We start from the raw sequence: 24440 nt of genomic DNA, 5'->3' as shown, positions 1-24440 counted from the left end.
TGAGCACTATGGGACTTAACATCTGAGGTCATCAGTCCCCTAGAACCTAGAACTACTTAAACCTACCTAACCTAAGGACATCACACAAATCCATGCCCGAGGCAGGATTCGTTCCTGCGACCGTAGCGGTAGCGCGGTTCCAGACTGAAGCGCCTAGAACCGCTCGGCCACTCCGGCCGGGCTCAAGTGGATCTGTCATTTTATAGTTGTTATCTAGAGCCTTTCAAACTCATTTAAGTTTTTACACCTTCTCTTTTCCTGAGCTCTAGTCAGTATGTAATATTTGTTTTTGTAACTTGGCTCCATGTGGATCAGCATCAGTCAGCTAAATGTTATTTCTGGTAGCATGACGTCGTCAGAAATTGTGATATGAAGTGCAGAGATGTGTTATTCTTTCTGTGAGGGTTAAAACCAGGTTTTTGGGTTCTAATATTGAAGCTTGAATTTCTGTGTAGTCAATTATTTTATGCAAAATCTGTAATGTAATTTCGGCCAAGCACCTTACCACTTCCTCCCCATTCCTACAATTTCAGTTGCATAGTGAAAAAATTGTAAATTTGTGGTAAGATCTTATGGGACCAAATGCTGAGGTCATCGGTCCCTAAGCTTACACACTACTTAATCTAACAAACTAACTTACGCTAAGGACAACACACACACCCATGCCCGAGGGAGCACTCGAACCTCCAACGGGAGGAGCCTTGCGGACCGTGACAAGGCGCCCCAGACTGCGTGGCTACCCCGCGCGGCTTGCATGGTGATATGTAACGGTAATGTCACAACATTGTAAGTCAATAAGAAAAAATAGTTATTTTAGGTGCTCTTCAATGCATTAGACGTTCACAAATGATTTTTCGTTACAAACTCGATGGAAACTAACGTTTACTCCCTGTTCTGACGCAATGGTATGGCTGTTAGCATGAAATAGCGACACAAACGCGTGAAAATGCGAGTTTTGAGCATTTGAAGAGGAATGGTTTCTCAAAACTAACTCTGCGTTTTAAATAAACAACATATTAAATAAAAAACAAAAGCTACTGCATAGAAAATTCAATACTTCATGGAATCATATAGGTAAAGATGTAAAATTTGTAACAGATGCTTGAAATGATATGGGGTTTTATTGAAACTAAAGTAAGTAGTAGCTGAGGGGCAATGTTGTGACCAGCACTGTACAGCATATCAGTAGTTATGACCATTGCGGCAGACTTGCGACTTCAGGTAACCCCACTGCCTACGATAATGAAAGGAAAATTCTCTATGGCATACCGCATTTTCACTGCTCGTGCAGTAAAATTTCAGCATAAGGATGACATTTTTACTAACTCTACTCGCAAAGCATTTTCCGTACACTATCCACAGACACCACTCAATGTACCTGCAAAATTATGTCATTGTACGATACATAATTCAGGACATATGACGTCATAAACACGGAGATACTTAACGTCAAATCTGCATTAACGCATTTGCAAAGTAATCGAACGTTTGAAACTGTTTTCCAGATATGAAGAAGATTCTTGGAAGGATTGGGAGTGTGTGTGGGGAGGTGTTACTGGTTAATACCTAAAACCCAGCCAAGAGTTCAACATAAACGCGTAATGAAAAAAATCAGAAGCAAAGATTGTATAGACAGTCCAGTGACAAAGCAATTTTGCTTTTTCAGTATCTAAGCTACGCACTGCCAACGGCCTTGCCGCATTGGTAACACCGGTTCCCGTCAGATCACCGAAGTTAAGTGCTGTCGGGCTGGACTAGCACTTGAATGGGTGACCACCCGGTCTGCCGAGCGCTGTTGGCAAGCGGGGTGGACTCAGCTCTTGTTAGGCAAACTGAGGAGCTACTTGATTGAGAAGTACCGCCTCTGGTCTCGGAGACTGACATACGGCCGGGGGAGTGGTGTGCTGACCACATGACCCTCCATATCCGCATCCAGTGATGCCTATGGTCTGAGGATGACACGGCGGCTGGTCGGTACAGTTGGGCCTTCATGGTCTCTTCGGGATCAGTTAAATTAAGCTACGCATTGTCTTACATAGTACATGAAAATATCTCATAAAAACTACAACATAGCACACGGAATTATCAATGAAGTTTTAAAATCAATATAAGTCGACATACAAACAAGATTAGAAGTTTATAAAATTTCTGTACGGCCAGTGGAAGCAAAGCTTGGACAGTTCTAAATCAAGAGAGGAGATGTGTCGCTCGAGCCTTTCCGGACGGACTAGTCGGTACATAAGGTTCTTAGGCGAGACGTCGTTGTGAAATTTCCACACTGTTTGATCGGCGCAACTGACAAACACTTTCAGGTGCGGCGAACACATTGCTGGATTGAGACACAAGCCTCCTATTCGTGCCAGTCTAGGAAGAGACCGCACAGGCGATAGCGGGAGAGACAGCTTATGCCACCTGTCGGACGATGATCCAACAGCATCGGAAAGCACGTAGAGGCTGTCAGCCACTCTGTGTGCTGCCGTCGGCCACCCCAGGCCCGTCTGTGGGAAGCCTGTCTGCCGATAAACGTTTCCGCGCCGACGTGTGCCCGTCCTCGCCGTCGTCGTCCGAACATCCATGTCGCCACCGCAGCGTCATCCCCTGTACGACCAACAGTTCCCTTTGTGGTCACTGTGATTTTTAACATAACTACCGCTGGACCGATGCTGCGTTGCTACCCTGTGTCTCTGTCCAGCAGATTTGTCAAGCTGCGAATTTCCACCGCTTCTTTAATAACGCTGTGACAATAGAAGACGTCCGCGTCCTTCTCCAGCACCAACCGTCTAGGTACTGACTAGTACTTGTTCGCCTGTTCCTGGTTTCTGTAATTCTTAGGCTGCTAGGCGTCCGTGCTTCTCCAGTGTAGTCCGCTTGTGTCATCGAGATTTTCTTCCGTGTTATTTGCGTCAACAAGACTTTCATCCGTGTGTTACTTGTGTCATCGAGTATTTCATCAGTGGGTTGTGTCATCGAGTCATTCATCTCTGTGCGTGCGTCGTCGTGCCTTTCTTCCGTGTTTGTGCAACGTCACTTCCGCCGCCGCCTCCATCTGTCTATTGCCGCCTGACGTGGCCGCTGCCATCCTTGTCACATCGGAGGCATTCTCATCGCTCGTAAGTCCACCACAGCTCGTCACCGTCGTCTCAGCGACGCTTCGGCGGCCGCTCACCCCCTACACCTATCCTCCCTTACATACAGTATCCTCTCCCACCGCAACAGTAACCCACACATCTCTTCACCCTCAGCTCCCCCAATATTTTCTCATTCAGCCACGACTCATCAGCCACCGCATCCACCACTGCCGCACGCATATCAGCCTTCTGAGTGACGTTTGCCTCAGATGACATCCCCAGCATCATCTCATCAAGCATCATGGCACCAACCAACACATGCCGTGCTGAAGGATCTGCACAGCTCAAAGGTAAACCTCAACAACGAAACATTCCGCCACCCCTTACCAATCACACAAAAGCCGTTAAAAACCAACAAAACGACAAAAGACTGACATCAGTCTCACTCTCACAACAACAAGGAAAAAAAAAAAAAAACGCAAACTGATCCCAACGACACCCAGCACCCAGCACATGCACACAACTCCTCCTCCTCATCCTAGATGTTCGCCTACCATCCACACCTTTGTCCTCTCCAAACCAGATCTGAAATTCCTCAAATGCAAGTCCCTCACCCTAGAAATCAAAAAAATCTAGCAAGCCTTCATATCCAACAAATCGTCCCTAGAGAAGTATCTGTATTACTTATGTCACTCAACCCCAACGTCAACAGTGACATTCTCTCCAAAATTCCTCATGTCATCTTTGGTTCAAAGCCTCCTTACCACTCCTTACCACAATACCCCGTGCCACACCACCCAAAGTTCCCTGCCATCTTCTCATTCTCATTGCACTGATCACCAAAGTTAATCTCGAGATCATGAAGTGGAATCCGAAGGGAACAACGAGTCAAACTTAGGAGTTAGAAAAGCTCTTTGCATTAACACTGATCATGATCCCACTTGCCTCGTCCATGTATTTACTGTATCTGCCTCCACCACAGACCTTCGCCTAAAGAAGGAGCCCTGATATACTGCCACCATCACAAGGTTGAACCTTCCAAATCAGATTCCCAGTACTACTGCAGTGAAAAGTGTCTTCACTACAATGATCACCTAATCTCAGATTGTAAAACCCCACCTAGCTGTCCACACTGCAGAGTCTCCCATTTCCTTAAATAGTGGCCTCACCTAGCTTCCCTTACTAACTGCTACACCTGCAATTACTCCCACCCCACCTATTCCATGAAATGCAAAGCCAACCCACAACCAACCAGACTAGGACTCTCTATCCAAACCCATCCCATTGATACACCAATTCAACTTAACAATTTCCTCTGCCCAACCACCAGTGCTGAAGACATCATGAAATTCATGACAATTGTTCTCCAAAATATTCATCCATTCTAAAATCCAAACATGTTTCAGGAAATCTACGTAGCTGTCCACTCTGTCTTCCATCTCCCCCAAAGCCACCTACTCCTACAACCAAGTTCACTTCCTCTTTACTCGCCTCAGTACCCTAGTCTAATATCTATCTCGTCCTCACCCAAACACACTACTCTATTTTCCTTATAATGACACAACAGCACTAAAAATTTTTGTTCAACAACATCTGCTCCCTACCCATCAATAAATATATTTTAGTGCATGCCCTGTCACAGTACAATGTCCATATAGCCCCCTTCCCCTGGCCAGAGGTGGAGTGGGAACTGACCAGCACAAGAACATCCCTGTTTGGCCACATCCCTTACAGAATACTCCCACTGATCACCTTAGCCTCACCCTCTTTTTCTAAACCTTAACCATTACCTATGCCACCATCTACACCGAACCTAATCACCCCATCCCCTATGTCTTACAGACCCACATAGATCACACCACAACATCCATAGTAGATCTCATGCAGAACCATCAGAACTAGCTCCCTGCAAGTTGAAATTTTTTCCATACCATACCACACCCAGACTGAAAGCAACACCCTTCCAGATGTTGTCCTAGCATCTCCCAACCTCCTTGGATGCCTCACAGTAGAAGTCCTTGATCTGACTGGCACTGACCACCTACCTGTAATCCTCACCATCTCCTACACACAACCTCATCCTCATGCACCCCATTGCAATCTCCATCCACGAGTTATGCAAGAGTATTGCTAGGCCAAGTGGAATGCCTAATGGGATTCCCTAGAGATCCAGATTGGAAGCCACCCTTGACTTTCCAACAACCTGATGATATCGCTCATGCCACATCCTTCCCTTAGCACACTTTGTCAGACGATATGCACCCACATTCCCACCAAGACCATGTATCCTCATTGTCCCACCCTCACCACCACTCATCGTCTGAGTGTCCCATTGACTGTACAAGTAGTTCCCACGAAACTGTGCCTAGGATACACTCACACACCACCAGCAAATACAGAGACTCATGAGGAATTTATTAAATGCAAAGAAAAGCTGGGACTGGCCCCAGACATACTCATAAACCCTTCAAAGTACTGGAAAACACTGCATCGACTCACAGGCAATAAACCCATACCTCACTAGCTGCTCCTCCACAACAGCCATCCCATACCTGACAACCTGAGCAAAGCTGATGACTCTGCATCTTATCTCTCTAAGATTTTCTTCATCCCTGATGACCTTTATTTTGATTACTCCCTGTTCCCTACCATCTATAAACGTACTAACACTGTTGTCCCACCCCTGTCTGCCAGCTTCCAGTGCTTGGGTAATAGACCACAAACAGCATTAAATACACCTATTACAGCACATTACATGAAACAAGTACTTCGCAGAATACGCAACACATCCTCTGGTCACGACCATATCACCTACTGACACCTTGAAGAATGCTCCCTCTACTTTCTCACCACCCTAGCAACCATTGATATAACTATCCTCTCGACAGATTACTACCCTGTGCTGTGGAAAACCTCCAACCTCACATACCCCCTGATACAGCCAACAAGCGCTTGTGCATTAGGAAGACACCAACAAAAAGGCCCTAGTGGAAGAGCTGGAAAAACTACAGAATGTCATATGTTACCAAGTACTCTTTAAAACAATTTATTAGCCAAAAATAGTTTATTTTCTTCAATAGTAACCAAGGGCAAGGTTCAACTTAAAAAAATCACATTAAAGATTAAACTTGAGTTTTCATCCTTAAGAAAACTCATTAAAAATGAAACACCAGAAGCGAAACGGTTAAGATATTCTTTAAATTTTTTTAAATACACTAAATCAAAATATTAAATATTAACAATTTACACTGAAAGTCATGCCGAGGCACACGAAAACTTGAAAATTACAATAGAGTAATAGAGCAGCCCCAAGTCAGATCAGGGCACAAACCTGCAGACGACACAACAGACCCCAGGCGAAGACTTCGGAACCCAACCCCCAGCGCGGCAACCAGCCAAGACAGGGTAGGTTATGCACTGCAATATATATTCAGCGAAGCCATTCTAAGCAGTGAACAGGTTAAATAAAACCAATGCCTTTGCCCTGGCTCTAAAAGAAATCCTGTAACTATTATTAAGTTAAGCTTAAAGCTCCACTGGTCGTTAACTCGCCTACGATTCCAGTTAAAGGGAACAGGTTCGAGCAAGGTACCAACTTAAAGGCGGAATTGCTACTGGCCAAGGATCAAAAATTATCTAAAGTGTGGAACAAATACCACCACAATCTTAATAAATGCAGAAATAGCCTTCAAACTAATATCCACAACCCAAGGAATACAGGTGCTCAAGAACTTCAACTGTCCTCATGGAATTGTTTTAAGCAGTTTTACATATAATTTAACAGACGCATGCATCATTTAAGAAACATATAAAATATTCCACTTTTTCTCCTAAGAGTTGTGATATATAAGAACGAAAGAAAGACTTACTGACAGCAAAAAACAAGTCAATGCCACTAAATAAAGCGGATCTCTCGTCTTTAAGACCAAAATAATGACAAAATGTGACATAGAGTTGGGTACAGGCTTCTAGGCCTCAAAATTAAATCACTAATACAACAATCTGCAATTTACTAAAAATTGAGCTCCCAAAAATATTTTTAAAAGGCTTACTCTAGACATGAGCCACAGACCCTTTCAAAACCACATTAAATGGAAACAGAGGAGTGCAGCACAACTGAAAACAATTGAAAAACCAAGTGAACGGCCAGTGCCAAGCTGCTTTGAACACAACCAACAGCAGACAATTGAGACAATTTTTAGGAGAACAAACAAATGACGTTCACCATAAACATAAGGAAGCAGAACTGGGCTCTTTCCTCAACCAAGGAACCCAAAGAGACTGGTGCCTCGGTGCCTGGCAAAATCATGTGGTGACGGCGTTCTGGTCATCTAGTGCAGAAGGGGACATGAACGGTGGGCTTCGCTGAATCGTGGCAAATTCTCCTGGAGGAAGCGGACAAGTACAGCAAGGCAGGACGAAGCCAGCACAGCACAGCACGTCAACAGCTACACAGCCCTGCATGTAGAACGCCGACCGCCATCGCTGACACCACAAAAATAATGCACCGGCAGTGCTGGCCAGAGGCTCTCCAGGAGGCCCCTACGTTCCACCAGACACACGATCCACCATAAATGCCTAATCCAGTCTGCCCATTCTGCCTTTCCACACAACCCACTAACTTTCTTCCAACAGAGAAAAAATGAAAGACCCTCTAAGGGGCCAAGAACGTGCTCAATTCGCCGGGCACGAGTGGCGAACTTGGAGCACGGTTCACCCTGTTTAATACCTCCTCCTACCATCTCACCTGCCTCACCTCAGTGTTCAGCAAGGTCTTCGAATTCGTCACCTCCAATGCATCCATCAACAGCAGAACCAACCCACCTTCTTACAATTAACAAGTATAGCTTCTGTCTTCATTTCCAGACATATACACTTCCAATCAAGAGCATTCGCTTTATTGCATCCTTCCTATCTAATCTACCATCCTTTGTCACTATTAACAATGCCAATTTTCATACCTTCCATCTCACTGCAGGAGTTCCTGAAAGCTCCATCCTCAAGCCTCTCCTTTATCTCCTCTTCACTAATGGTAAGCCCAAACTACCCACACCAGTCCACCTCCTTCAGTGTGCTCATGACACTGCTCTCCTCACTCTCTGCCCTACACTCCAGAAATCCCGACAATCCCTGCAAATCTACCTCAATCAGTCTATCTCCTGGTGTAGCAAATGGCTTCTCAATATCAACCCTTCGAAGACATAGCCAATAATTATAGGACAAACCACCTGCACTTTCTGCCTCCATGACTTCTACCTTATCATTTTTGAGTGTCCCATCCAGTTAACTAACACATTAAAGTATCTTGGACTAACCCTCGACCAGAAACTAATGTGGGAACCTCACCTACTAATCAGCCAGCAGGAAGCCCACAATAGATGTTCTCACATAAGTTTTCACCAGCACATCCGTCAGCAAATATATAGCTTGGAGATCGACAGCAGGCGCTGGATCAAGCATGCCTGTCATGAGAGAGGCCAGAGACACGCCAACAAGCAACAAGCCGCCAACGCCCTCTCGACATGTATTTAGGCCACTGCCACTGACTGGAGGGCCTCACTGACTCACTCACTAGCTCGCTTAGGCTACGACAGTGCACAGCGACCAGATCCGAGCTACCAGCAAGACTAAAGTTTATAATAGCAAGATTATCGATATTGTCTGTAAGAGGACTATTGCTGATGAGCTTGTACTACGATCATGGACTCTATTCAAGATAAGTAACAACTTCTTGTAAATAAAGAACTGTATTAATCCATGTGTCCATTTGTATTGTAGAAAAAGGATACTGGTCACCCATAACAACATCCTCTCCCTTGCTTCCTTACGGTACAAGACCCTACAGCGGCGAGGAGGATTGGATACTACAGTGGCGAGAAGGATACTACAATAGACAAAAACTACTAGCAGACCTAACCTGGGGATTACACCTCTCCACTGTTCCCGACAACTACAAAACCCTGATGGGACCCATCTTCTGCTACGCAAAAACCTTGAACATACTTGTATGCCATGTCCTCTCTCCCTCTTTCTGCGTCTGTATACATTCCCCAACATAGATCCTATACCATCTTATCAAAATTCCACATTTTCTCCCCTACAATGAACATCTTCACGTCTGCTATACTATTCACAAAATGGATTACAATACCCCATTCTCTTCCATCTCATCACAGACCCTGGTACACTGCTGCATCTACACAAACACGTCCCTCCATCCATATACCTATACGCACTCCACATCCTATATCAACGAAACTTCAACCACCTCCCCTCCCAGACAATGAGTACGCCCTGATATTTATCCCTCCTACCAAATTTAACCCCTCTCCACCTGTCCCACTCCACATCACGGCTCTTCTCTTCTTTTTCCTCTCCACCAATCCCTCTTCCTCTTTGTAGCACTACCCTCCTCACACATCGTTACTCCTCCTCGCCCTCTCTCTTTCTCACTGCCTATATTCCCGTTATCTGTCTCACCTCTTTTCTAACATCTTCATAGTTCCCCTATTGAACAGACCGCTGTCTCCTTACCCACACGCCTGAACCCTGTGGAACAAATTCTCTCCTCCCACAATAATTCTCACCCAGCGCAGGTCCTTCAGGATTTAAGTGAAAGTACAGTGCTCCAGTACTTTTCCGTAGATGAACATCACCACATTGCTATTGTGTTTTTAAACTGTGTATATTTTTCGCTCTTTCAGCTGTTCGTCATTGATCTTTTTAATTTAAAACGAAAACAGTCACCATATTCTTTTTTCTACCATTTTTTTATGTTTTTAAGAATGTTCTTGGCTGAAGAGCAGAGAATTGTACCTCCGACAGTCCAGTCTCTGCCGACCGCGGTGGTCTAGTGGTTCTAGGCGCGCAGTCCAGCACCGCGGGACTGCTACGGTCGCAGGTTCGAATCCTGCCTGGGGCATGGATGTGTGTGATGTCCTTAGGTTAGTTAGGTTTAAGTAGTTCTAAGTTCTAGGGGACTGATGACCACAAAAGTTAAGTCTCATAGTGCTCAGAGCCATTTGAACCATTTGAGTCCAGTCTCTGCCCATATGGGAAGAGGGGATGAAACAAGAATACAGAAAAAAGAAGACGTCGAGAAGAGAATTTTAGTATATTTTGTTCGATACTATTTCCCGTAGTGAGACAATACTCGGTCACTGCAGATTTGTCTAGATGGTCCTGATGTGGAGTCATCGATGTTCGACCCACTTGTCCTCCACAGCACGACAAGCCTGTCTGATATACGACGCCCTTCAGCTGTAGCCAATCTTAAAGACACCTGGCCTTCTTAAACCACGACTGTCTTTCACTGATCCTAAAAGAGCTCCGTCCGCAGCTCGTGGTCGTGCGGTAGCGTTCTCGCTTCCCGCGCCCGGGTTCCCGGGTTCGATTCCCGGCGGGGTCAGGGATTTTCTCTGCCTCGTGATGACTGGGTGTTGTGTGATGTCCTTAGGTTAGTTAGGTTTAAGTAGTTGTAAGTTCTAGGGGACTGATGACCATAGATGTTAAGTCCCATAGTGTTCAGAGCCATTTGAACCATTTTTTGAAAAGAGCTCCGAGTTTCGTTGGCGGACGGCGTAGAGTCTGTAAGATTTACTGTAGGTGAGGGCTCTCGTACATCGGATAAACTTGCACCGTGGAGGTGCAAACATCGACGATACACACATCCGGACCAGCCAGAGAAGTCTGCAGTGGCCGAGCGTTGTCTCAGTATGGGACATAGCAGGGCATACAAAAAATTATTTCGTTGACGTCTTCATACTGGGGCAGCGTTATTGAAGAAGTGGTGGAAATTCCCAGCTCGACAGATCGGCTGAAAAGAGACAGGACACCAACTCAACACAACATCGATCCAGTGATGGACGTATTAAAATCATAGCGACCTCGAGGGGTAACTATTGCTCGTACAAGGGATGACGCTTCGGTGGCGACGTGGATATTCGGATGACAACGGCGAGGATGGGCACTCGTGAGCGCCGACGCGTATATCGGCAGGCGGCTCCCGACAGAGGGAGCTGGGGCGGCCGGCGCCAGTGCACAGTGTGAATGACAGCCTTTGTGCGTGCACCGAAGCTCTTGGTTCACCGTGCGACAGGTGACGTAGCTGCTTCTCTTGCCACCGATCAGCATATCTGCGCTATTGGCGTTCACGCATGCGCTGTTTCTTCTTCGACTGACAAAAATAGGAGGCTGTGATCTCAGCACAGCAGCGTATTCGCCGCACCTGAAGATGATGGTCAGCTGCGCCGATATAATATTGTGGAAATTTGACGACTTCCGACGTCTCACTGGAGAACCATATCTACAAGAAAGGAGACATTTAACGGTCACTGAAATGAGATATCTGACGATAACTGCTGAATGTAGTTCTGTGGGCCATAAACGCAACAAAATCATAGCCAAGGAGCTCTGAACAACAGCTATAACAGGTTACTTCCAGGAATATAGACATCCTGACTGCAGCATGTCACAATAATGGAACGTTTCAAACTGCCACACAAATTACAAACCTAGATGTGTTAGCCCTTCGAGGCATGAAAGGAGACTGTAACAGGCCACTAGGGCCATACTGTGAAAAAATGGTGGTGTTGATGAGTGCATAAAAGTAACCAAAAATAGTCATTCAGTACTTGTGATACACATTTCGATTTGAATACGCTCGTCACAGAGGCGAAGTTCACAACGGAGACGAAATTACAGATTACTTAAACACAAAAGGAACAGTAAAAATTCCGCGTCGCCAAGTCACACTAACTGCGCCAACCTGAAATGCGGACACTCAGCGCCCGAACGACTGCGTGAGCGATTTCTATTTGCACGCAGATAACAGCTAAACAACGGCGAGGACACGCTCAGTATTCATCACGGTACCGAAACGTGACAAACAAAAGGTGCTGTTTCGCTGCTCGTTTTAAAAGCAGCATTTCCGTCCAAAGCGCGATAACTCCAGGGACCAGTGTCACACTTTCCCCAGGTATTACTGATGCAACTGGATGACTCACAGCCGCGCGAAAACTTCAAGCTCTGCCTTCTGCCATTCACACGTGAAATACTAGTTGCACGATAAAGAAGAAAATAAGATGAAATAGGCACGCACGCGTGCGCCGATACACACACGCACACACATACATACACACACACACACACACACACACACACACACACACACATACACACACACACACACACACACACACGCACGCACGCACACACACGGAAAGAGAAAAGTAGTATAGGGAGGGAACCAGAGAGATTAAAGTAAGGGCAGGATCGTCACTTTTGATCACTAAAATGTCCCAATGTAACTAAATCTCTAATTCAGAATCGGATCAAGTAACTGACTCATTTAAATACGCAGGAAGTAAAATCAGTAGAGATCAATCGAGGAATGTAGTTAGAGGTAGATTTGTCCAAACAGAAGGTGCCCTTATTATAAAGAGGAAGATCGTAGCAGCTGAATGTAACAGCCTGTAAATTATGATGTATACAGTATTATTATTATATTACGTAGGTTGGAACTAAAGTAGCGGCAACACTGCTGTGGAGACACTATACAATGGAATCTACTATTGTCGCTGATAGCACACGTTGTTTACATACCTATATTACCCCTGAGCAAATGGACTCGCCCTCTCACGTCACCGGCGTGCGCACAATCGAGGGAAGCAGTCACTTGTGAGCGAACGGTCTAACGTAACGGTGTCACTATGTTTTCGAAACAGGAGCTGCATCAAAATCGAATATGTCAGAGGTCGTACAGCACGAGATTGTCATCCAGGTCTTCAAGAGGCGTGCGGGGAATCGGAATTGCCGTACAGAACAGTGGCACTTTGGGTAAAAACCTTCAACGAAGGTGGGCAAACTAGCAGACATGTATCGGGCAAGTCGTCCTAGCGTCTCTGAAGAAGAAGTTCATGCTGTTGCCGCGTTAGTGGACAGTGATTGACGCCATACGATTCGTGAGCTCGCCCACGCAACCGGATTAGTGCCTACGACCGCGCTTCGCTTCCTAAAGGAACGCCTGGGCATGCGAAAAATTGCATCACGATGGGTTCCGCATGAGTTGACGGAAATGCAGAAATGGATGCGTTACGACGCTGCTCAGACGCACTTAGAGCGCTATGAGCGCGAAAGAGAGGCTTTCTTACGCCGTCTCGTAACACTGGATGAGACGTGGGCCACATCGTACGAGCCAAAACCGAAACGCCAATCCAACGAATGGCGTCATTATGGGTCGTCGCGGAAGTCGAAAGTGCGTCAGAGCCCCAGTATTCTCGTGTACGACTGTTATGGTGTTATCTTAACGAATTACGTTCCTCCACGGCAGACCGTCAATATACAGTATTACTGTTCATTTTTGGAGCATCACCTGCGACCAGCTTTGCGAAAGAAGCGGCGACACTTTCTGCGCAACCCACCCATCACTTTGCACGACAATGCGCTGGCGCATACAGCGCAAGCTGTGGCTGCTCTCTTCGGTCGATGGGACTGGGAAGTACTGTACCATCCACCATACTCCCCGGACTTAAGTCCTCGTTACTTTGATTTGATTCCGAAGACGAAGGAACCACTTCGTGGCATTCGCTTCAGAACTGTTCCAGAGATTCGACAGGGAGTAGACCGCTCCATTCGCACCATCAACAGAACAGGCTCTGCTAACGGTATATTACGCCTTCCACATCTGGTTCTGCTCAACGCTGGTGACTACTTTGAAGGACAGTTAACAGGTGCAAACATGTAACTCTTTTGTATCGGTTGTGAATACATAGTTGCCACTATTTAAGTTCCAACCCTCGTATTATTATTAATATTATTTTATTATTATTGTTATTATTATTATCACCTGCGTGTGACGCATGTTGGATCTCACAGTGCTTTTAGACTCGTCTTTTATCTCCCACATGGTTCTCCTTCTCTCCCTGTGAATTGTTTTCTTTCTTCACTCCACAACTTTTTTAGAACCTCATTTTCTGGCTGTACTACCCAACTTTACTACAGATTTTGTAGATACTAGCTGGGTCTTCTCCAGGTCATTTTAACTTGTTCGATATATGGCATATTCTTTAATTTTCCGATGTCATAATCTTGTGTGTAAGACATACACTGCGATGACTAAAAACATGGCGTACCTCTTAATATAGTGTCGGAGCTCTTCTGGCCGGCATAGTGCCGCAACTCGACGTGATATGGTCTCAACAAGTCGTTGGAAGTCCCCTGCAGAAATATTGAGACACGCTGCCTCTAAAGCCGTCAATAATTGCGGAAGTGCTGCCGGTGCAAAGCTCTGTTCACGAACTGACCTCTCAACTACGCCCCATAAATTTTGTACAGGATTCAAGTCGGGCGATGTGAGAGGCCAAATCATTAGTTCGAGTTGTCCAGAATGTTCTTCAAACCAATCGCGAACAGCTGTGGCCTGATGACATGGCACATTGTCATCCACAAAAATTCCATCGTTGTTTGGCAACATGCAGTCCAAATGAATGCAAATGGTCTCCAGGTAGCCTAACATATTGATTTCCGGTCAATGATCGGTTCCGTTGGACAAGAGGACCCAGTCCATTCCATTAAACATTACCCACCAACTTGCACGGTATCATGTTGACAATTTGGGTCCTGGGGTTCGTGGAGTCTGCGCCACACTCGAACCATTCCAACAGCTCTTACTAACAGAAATCGGGACTCAACTGACCAGGCCATGGTTTTGCAGTTGTCTAGCGTCCAACCGATACGGTCACGAGCCCAGGAGAGGCGCTGCAGGCGATGTCGTGCTGTTAGCAAAGCAGTGTGCGATTTGTGCTTTTACCAGTGGGGGGGGGGGGGGGGGGGATGTCTTAGGGGGTTAGTAAAATTATATATGTTACTAGCTTGGACCGTGGCGTTACCTATGGTTAAACAGTTATTTATAAATATATGTTAATGCCGAAACTCACTATTCACGCGTATGCACTATCAGAAAAACCACTGTGTGAGTTGTTTTAGTAAACCTTCAAATTTAGATCTCTCCTGGGTTGATCAGGAACCATCATGTCTCAGTTTCTCAAAAAGATGGACAAGAGAACTGTGACTTTCAAGAAAAGCTCGAACAGCATTAAATGAGGAAGCAACCCAACGTACGCGAAAAATACGGCCCAGTTTTAATAGCTGCGAGGATAATTCTTGTGAAACACTTTGTAGTAGTCTATGATTTTTGGGACTTCGAGAAAACACAGAATATAAGGAATCTAAAAAAAAACTGTTATGGTATACATCTGCTACAGCATTCATAACATCGTGAACAGCTAATTCCATTTTGTGGTTCATACAATGAACGACGGTAGATTGGCTACGCCTTTGTAAGATGCAAGCATTGTTGAGCCATACTTTTCAAGAGCTGCTAACAGTGTGCTTAAAATGCATTCTCCTGTCCCACTTTCTAATTCAACAATGTCAAAAAAATAATCGCAAGCAATTCCCTCAAAGGACAAACGTATAAATATTATTAAACAAGTTTTATTGGAAACCGTTGTACTTTCGTCCATCATGATACTAAAGTTTGTACCCGATTCTACAAGGAAGTGAGCAAGATTCTCTTTCATTTCTTCTCCTACAAACATAATGATTCGGTATGCATGGTCAGAATGAAGCATATTACCGACTGATAAACCATTAAGCTTTTGTAGTTCGATTACTGCAGGACACGATTTGAATGATAATTTCTGTTTAGCTATTACATATGCAGATCTGAACAACGAAGCAGTTCGATTACTTTTTCTTGATACCGCTTTCCCCACAACTTTGCACTTCAATGACACATATTTCTAAACTTTTCTTTTCTTTTATACTCATGATTTCTACGCACTTCATGTGTGATTTGCACTTTGCATGATTCCCGATTTTATCATTTAGTTTTTTGGCGTTATTAGCATAAAGACCAGCTACAAACGCGTTATCGATACGCACACGTTCACCGCTTTCCACCTGAAGTTCACGAACTTGTGAACACACTGTGCATATTACTAAGTTTTTGTCATTTACGGACAGCCACGGCCTAGTATATTGACAGTTTTGAAAACGTGGTAAGGCAACACAATTTCCTACTATAATCGCAAGAGTACTGCTACTCCCATTCCTATCTTGAGATTTGTCAGAGTTTTCAGTCACCGGAGATTTAGCCTATTCCCCTGTATTAGCACCATTATTACCGTTTTCTTTTTTGCATTCAGTGTCTATTGTAACTCTTTTAGCAACACTGTTAGTATCCCGACTGTCAGAGTTTGTACACGTATCAGGTAATGCACTGCTCTTAAGAAAATCAGAAATTTTGCTTTGTTTGAATGACGTCCTGAAATTCCCTAGTTCTTACAGGCCCAGGCGCACTCAACTCACTAACGAAGGTACTGAAGCGGGAACGTGTGAAGATCGCCGTGTGTTTGGCGGACACGAGGCAACGAACGAACGACACCAATTAATTTGGAGTACGCGATGCTGGGGAGCCTGTGTTGAGCTCCACGGACATGGTTCACGGATAGCGAAGTCAGACTGTCCGATCCCGTCTGACCAGTACCGTTGCTCACTTCGCACTACTTTGTGCTTTCGTCCCAGGAGCGTTAGCCCGCGCCATACCGTTGCCAAAAGGTGGCCTGACAGTAAATGTTCGCACAGGTTCCGGGGCGGTCAGAGCCCGGAGTGGGAATTTCAGCCCCCAGCTCACCCAACTCTGCGGTAAGACTGCTGCGGTATGACTGCCACACTACTTCCCTCGCAAGCTCGCATGTAAACAGATGACGAACCTTAGGCGAAAGCAGCAATGACAACATGATAATGATGATTTAGTTCTAAATGTTTTGAAATGCTTAATTACTACATAACGCTTTTTCAAAATTAATAAGCAAATATATTAATAGTAAGACTGTATTAAAAACTTTGAGTGTTCGGCTCCACAAATTTAAATTATATGTAAAGTGCGTGGGAAATAAACATCCCAGGTTGGGATGCATAAACTAAAACCAGAAGATCGGATGGTCTGATGCAGACAGGGGGAAATCCCCCCCATCCCCCCCTGCAAATCGCACACTGTGGCAAAGGCACTCTCGTCGGTCGTCTGCTGCCATAGCCCATTACCGCCAAACTTCGCCACTCTGTCATAACGGATATGTTCGTCGTACGTCCTATACTGATTTCTGCCATTATTTCACACAGCGTTGCTTGTTTATTAGCACTAACAACTCTACGAAAAGTCGGCCACTGTGTTGTCGGTGGTGAGAGATAATACCTGAAATTTGGTTGATTAGCGACCCCATAGAGTGATGTGTGCACAACGACGACATGATTAATAAAATTAGAAGGCAGGTCAGCATTGGCCGTAATTTTGATGATTTATTAACAGCAAAATCGAGTTTCGAGCACATAATGACCATCTTCAGTGCTTTAGTGTACAAATTAAAGCTCGTAGGCATTGGTGTCTAGTTATTAGCAGTAACAGAAGCTATGAAGCGATCACAATAACAGAAATTTGGTATTCTCGGCGCACTCTTGACACTGGGCTCTCGTAATACTGAATTCCCTAACGATTTCCGAAATGGAGTGTTCCATGCGTCTAGTTCCAACTAACATTCCGCTTTCAGAATACGTTAATTGTCGCCGTGCGGCCATAACCACGGCGGAAACCTTTTCACATGAGTTACCTGTGTAGAAATGACAGCTCCGCCAATGCACTGCCCTTTTATACCTCGTGTACGCGATACTATGGGCACTTGCATATGAGCATATCGCTATCCCATAACTTGTCACCCCAGCGCATACATACACGGCATTCCTCCTAAGAGTCGTCAGGCGCATTTTCTCTGTTGTTGCGGCAGGTGCTTGGAATTTCGATTTTGCTGTGTGTGACTGGATTCAGTCCAAACATATACTGCTCGGAAATTCTTCCATGTTATTCCCGGTTTCAACGTAAAGGTAGATTTATTCCCGTTACAAACAATTTTTTTAAAAAGCGGAATTTTACGTGCCCAGTCAACACTAGTGTACCGCGATATCTGTTTCATCGATATGTATCAAGGACAGAATAACGAGTACTTCAGCAGCAACTGAGCAGCGATGCTGCATAGCGGTAGCAGTCAATGCGGACAGGATGATGCTGTAGTAGCTGCAGTACTGTCTTTTTCTTGGTGTTTCTCTGTCAGCATCTTCTGGTCTTTTGGTTAGCGTTGCTGACTCTCGATCACGGAGCCCTGGTCTCGGTTCTCATCGGGTTTGGGAACTTTTTTCATTCGGGACTGGGTGAGTGTGTTGTCATCATCGAAGCGCAAATCGCGGAAATGGGGTTAATTAAAAAGACTTGCACCAAGGAGCCGAACACCCCACGAGGGGACGCACGTCACAAATGGCACACGTACATTTCATTTTGTGTTTTACTGTCCCTGTTAATACACGTCGCTAAACTGAATATCACATCAGACTAGTTTGGGACGGCTGTATCGAATGTATACACAAAAATCAATTTGTTTGTAACGGGAAACAAACTGACGCTTCCCGTCGACTTTGGAAGTTGCAAGGAAGACCTGTTGATCAGTATTTGTTTGCGATGACTGCAGCTACACACTGTAAAAACGAAATTGCAAATATCTGCCGAAAGATCAGAGAAAATGTGCCTGACGACATTCGGTTTATACTCTAAAACAAGAATTATCCGAATAGGACGGAATTCGGTAGATAACATGTACTGTTACATAGGTAAATGAATGATTGCTATTTCAGAAAATCTGGATGATCTATTCAAGAGAAACAGCTTCACAGACTGAACAAGTCAGCGACATGTTGGCCCACCTCTGGTCATTATGCAAGTAGTTATTCGGTTCGATACTTATTGGTAGAGTTGATGGATGTCCTCTTGAGTGATATCGTGCCAGATTCTGTCCAATTGGCGAGTTAGATCGTCGAACTCCAGAGCTTGTTGAAAGGCCCTGCCCATAAAGCTCAAACGTTCTCAAGTGGGGACAGTCCCGGCGACCTTGCTTGCCATGGTATGATTGGGAAACACGAAGACAAGCAGCTGAAACTCTCGCCGTTTGTGGGCGGGCATTATCTTCCTGACATGAAACCCCACGATGGGCCAACCAAAGGGGTTCTGTGATGAAAGAAGTGGCATGCCAGACCATCATTCCTGGTTGTAGGGCAACATGGCTGGTGACAGGCAGGTTGGTATCCCAACTCTGTCCATCACACGTCTTTGTTGGTCATCGGTGCCCGGTTCGAAGCGAAAATCATCACTGAAGGCAATGCTACTCCAGTCGATGAGATTCCAGGCCGAAGACGTGTCTGCAGAGGCCCGGACAGTAGTGACATATCAGCCTGACTGTCGCCCGCTACGGTCGCAGGTTCGAATCCTGCCTCGGGCATGGATGTGTGAGATGTCCTTAGGTTAGTTAGGTTTAAGTAGTGCTAAGTCTAGGGGACTGATGACCTCAGATGTCAAGTCCCACAGTGCTTAGAGCCAATTGTCGCCCGCTACACGGCCCGACAACCAGGAATGATGGTCTGGGGTACCATTTCGTTTCATAGCAGGACTCCCTTGGTTGTCATCCGCCGCACCCTTACAGCACAACGGAAGCTCGACGATATTCTGCGCTTCGTTGTTGCCCTTCGCTGCAATCCATCCTGGGCTTATATTTCAGCAAAATAATGCCCGCCCACAAACGGCGAAAGTTTCAGTTGCTTGTCTTCATGCTTGACAACCATACCATGGCAAACCAGGACGCCAGATCTCTCCCCACTTCAGAACGTTTGGAGCTTTATGGGTAGGACCCTTCAACAAGCTCGGCAGTTCGACGACCTAACTCGAAAATTGGACAGAATTTGGCAGATATCACTAAAGAGGACATCCATCAACTCTATCAATAAGTGCCGGAACGAATAACTGCTTGCAAACGGTGAGTGTTTCTTTATTAGAATTTAAAAATTTGGATGACGATTGTACACCTATTAAATACGAATGCTCAATAATTAAATGTAATGCAATCACTGTTTCGTTCACCTTGGTCCTCGAATAACTTTTCTTCCTGAAATTACTTATCTGGGATGAAGCAAGGATACGCATAGCAGGATTTTATTTGAATCACCTTCGATCTGCAGATGACATTGTTTTATTTTTTTACCTTTCCCGATAGACTGTCTGCCAACCCAATCCTACGATTCCCAATATGGGGTGGTATGCATTGAAGGATTAAGCCACAGTCAGCATAGTGAAATTTCTAGCAACAGAGGTCACTTTTCGAAAAGGTTTTTCCTTTCTGTCAATAATCTTGCCAGAGTACCTTAAATTATCAAACTCGGAGGAAGCAAGGATACTGATTAATGGATCCTATTTGAACCACCTTCGATTTGAATATTAAGTTATTTTATTTGTTTACGAAACGAAAGAACTTCAGCAGAAAATGCAGGAACTCATCGTTGTATAATAGTCGTGAAGACTACTTATAAAAAATATGAGGATAGGAAAATAGTATAGATTGTTGATGAAGAAACAGTTAAAAATTTACACACAAGGACAACTGAAAACAACACTAAAAGAAATAAGCATAAAGGTAAAAATGGCTTGGTGTTCATTGCGGTAAGCGAGTGCTGCATTCAGAAGCAAATTCTCAATGTGCCTTAGACAGCACGTCCCTAACTGGTGTAGATATATAGCCAGTAGGTCTTCTAACTTACGAAAGTGAAACATGGGTGTTAAATAAGCTAACAGTTCAAAATTTGAGCGTTGCCTTTTGAATAATGGGAAGATACTCTTTGGATATAAGGGACACAGAAATAAAAGACGAGAACTGAGAACGTGTTAATTACTGTTACGAAATTGAAACTTTGATTGACAGGGAAAACGAAGTTATTCCGTGATGGTGTTAGAAACTTTTAGGGACGTTGAAGATGGGTAAATGCGTCAATTTGAGGTTAGGGAACCTGGTCCGGAAACATTCTGATACCTTTGACAGTGGCATACATGTACAAGTACTGTTGTTGCTATGAGTTTAGAGTAGGCAACTTTCGGATGTCGTAGTATGGACCAAAAGAAGAAGAAAAATGCCTGTAAACGCTGGTTATAAAATGCGTACCTAAAGGGCTAGGGCACTTCTTCATCTTCGCTACTATGAAACACATATCCTCTACACAACAAATGTCCATGGCTCTTAATATATGCATTCTAGACTCCATATTTAGTGGATTTTTTGTTTGTTTTGGTCCATACTACTTCCTCCTCAAATACGGAGACAAAAGAGATTCCAATGGAAGAGATGTGTTTCACATTATCTAAGATGAACTAGTATTCATAGCTCTTAAGATACGCACTTCAGAGCCCATGTTTACCAAACATTTTTTCTCGTTTTGGTCCATACCACCATCTCTGAAAGCTGCCTACTCTACAGTCTTAGAAACAACAGCACCGGTACATGTATTCCACTGTCGGAGGTTTTAGAATGATTCTCGCTTATAACTTTCGACTCGGTGGTTTTCGGCTCGGTGCCCCTCATCTTAAATTGATACATCTACCCTTCCTCATCCCTGAAAGGTTGATAACATTAACAGGGAATGAGATGATATAACGAGACGAGATGTTCAGAAATGGGTTAAAGAGAGTCTGTGTTCGATTACTCTTGATAAGTAAAGACCTACAGGACGAACTAATGGAAGACGATGTGACTCTCTGAAAAAAGAAGCAGAGCAAACACAGATGCGTTCCGCAGGGTAGTGTTATAGACCCTTAGCTTTTCCTTATCTATATAAACAATTTAGGAAACAATCTGAGCACCTGTCCCAGGTTGTTTGCAGATGCTGCTGTCGTTTATCGTCTAGTAAACCCATCAGAAGATCAAAACAAATTGCAAAACGATTTAGAAAAGATACCTGAATCGTGCGAAAATTGGGAGTTGACGATAAATAATGAAAAGCGTGAGGTCATCCAGGTGCGTGCTAAAACGAATCCGTTCAACTTTAGTTACACGACAAATCAGTCAATCTAAAGATCGTAAATTCAGCTAAATACCTAGGAATTAGAATTAAGAACAATTTAAACTGGAAGTAACAAATAGAAAATGCTGTGGGGGAGGCAAACCAATGACTGCGTTTTATTGGCTGAAGACTTAGAAAATGTAACGGATATACTAAAGAGACTGCCTGCACTACCCTTGTCCGTCCTCTTTAGGACTACTGCTGCGCTGTTGGGACCCTTACCAGATAGGATCAACAGAGTATATCGAGAAAATTCAGAGAAGAGCAGCACGTTCTGTATTATCGGGAAATAGGGAAGAGGGTGTCAGGGACATGATATAGGATTTGGAATGGACACAATTAAAAAGAAAGGCGTTTTTCGTTGCGGCGGAATCTCCTCACGAAATTTCAATCACCAACTTTCTCTTCCGAATGCGAAAATATTTTGTTGACGCCACCCTACATAGGGAGAAACGACCATCGTAATACAATAAGGGAAATCGGTGCCCTCGCGGAAAGATATAGGTCTTCGTTTTTTACGCGCGCTGTTCGAGAGTGGAATAATAGAGATTTGTTGTGAAGGTGGTTCGATGAACCCTCTGCTAGGCACTTATGTGTGATTTGGAGAGTATCGATGTAGATGTAGATGCGAAAAGCCAAAGATCGTAATGCATGACAAGTATTTTCAGTTGCGAATGTGGACTACCATCGGCAATATAATGGAATGACGACGAAGAAGATTTGTGCCGGAGCGCGGCTCGAACCCAGATTTCCCGTTTATCGGAGCGGTCGCATTACCACCTTGGTATCCGTGCACCAAAGTTCCATATGTCGGCAACCATCTGTTTACATCCTTTACTCGTACATCCACTATATGTATTCTCGTACAGGGGAGACATTTTACTTGAATGTCGCTTGTCCGGTGTCGGCGGATAAATGCAGTGCTTGTGTTATTCCGAATTATGATGCAAAGTTCCTTCAGACATATAAGCGACTTTCAAGTAAAATGTCTTCCCCGTACGGGTATATACATAATGACTGTACGAGTGCAGGATGTAAACAGAGGGCTGACGACGTATGGAAGTTTGGGTCTGTCTATAAACCGTGCACGGCTAGCTAAATGGTAAGGCGACCGCTCGCGATGAGCGGGAAATTCAGGGTCGAGTCCCGCTCCGGCACAAATTTTCAATGTCGCTGTTTCATTATGCAGCTGATGGTAGTCCATATTCGCAACTGCGAATACATTTCATGAATTTCATGACTGCTGTAAGTCGACGCACTGTCTGTAAATTGGGATTTGCTTGCATGTCCAAAGGAACATTACATCGTAATTCGGAATAAAACAAAAGAACGTAATGTTCGGAGCAGTCTGAAGAACAAGGAAAAACGGGAGGGAAGTAGAGGAGGGTAGAGCGAAGGGGGTGGGGGGGGGGGGGAGGGAGAGGAGATAAATAGATTAGTGATAAGAAAGATGTTATTGTGATTTAGTTTGTGTTGACGCCCTTTAATCGTGCTCTTGCTGTCCTGTCAGCTGCACCAACAAGCATATATTGTAATTTTTTTTTACTTTATTGTTATTTTAAAACCTGTACAACAGGCAGGCTGTCAGCAGCACACTACGCTGCTCTTCAGCCATAGAATATACAAGGAGCAAAAACAGTGAGAAGACACGTAAGTCACAGAACGGTGGGCAATAAAACAGGAGACACATAGAGACAAACACGGAGCCGTTCACACTCGTCGATAATCCACACTGCTAGCTGATGAGACGACGCACAAACACTGAAGATGACGATGGCACTGGTGAACGATGGAGTGGACGGTGAACACTGAACACTAAACACGACGGCACACACACAAAACACTGATGGCGGTGATCTCCGGCGCGCGAATGTCCACGTAACGTGTGCGAGTCCGGGGACCTGCCAAGAGGGGAACAGGGGTGAGGTGGGGGAGACGGGAGAAAGAGGATGCCAATGGCTGAGGAGACGGGAGCAGGGCATATATTGTAGATTTATGTCTCATGATATACGAGCACACCGAAAGAGCCCCTACGAGTTCTCAATTCATTCTATCGAGCCAGTGTTAATTTTCCCATGCATGAAGTGTGCTAGCACTCTATTTTTGCACTTGGCTTGTTTCGTTAATACGTTTGTTTCGTTTGTGTCCGTAATTTTCTTATCTCAACTTAGTTTATACTACATGTGCATTCAGCAATGTGGCGCCATCTGCCGGGAAAAAAAGTCCGATCTTCCCGAATGTCATTAACTGTACGCTAGATGGTTGCGAACACCAGTTTACGTTTTGGTATTATGATTAACTTTTGCTCTTGGATAAAAATATGATAAATAATTTAAAAAAATTTGATCTATGTTTGTTCCTTTTTACAAATTTGTACAATCGCTTTTT

At 44.6% G+C, this 24440-nt stretch overlaps 1 pseudogene; it reads left to right on the top strand.

Moving 5' to 3' along the window:
- The first annotated feature begins 1683 nt into the window (after positions 1-1683).
- On the top strand, positions 1684-1801 carry LOC124623288 (annotated as a pseudogene).
- The last annotated feature ends 22639 nt before the right edge of the window (positions 1802-24440 follow it).

The sequence above is a fragment of the Schistocerca americana genome, chromosome 7 (assembly GCF_021461395.2).
Source record: "Schistocerca americana isolate TAMUIC-IGC-003095 chromosome 7, iqSchAmer2.1, whole genome shotgun sequence".
Classification (NCBI taxonomy): Eukaryota; Metazoa; Arthropoda; class Insecta; order Orthoptera; family Acrididae; genus Schistocerca; species Schistocerca americana.
The sequence above is the reverse complement of the archived record's forward strand: the minus strand, read 5'-3'. Positions and strand labels throughout refer to the sequence as shown.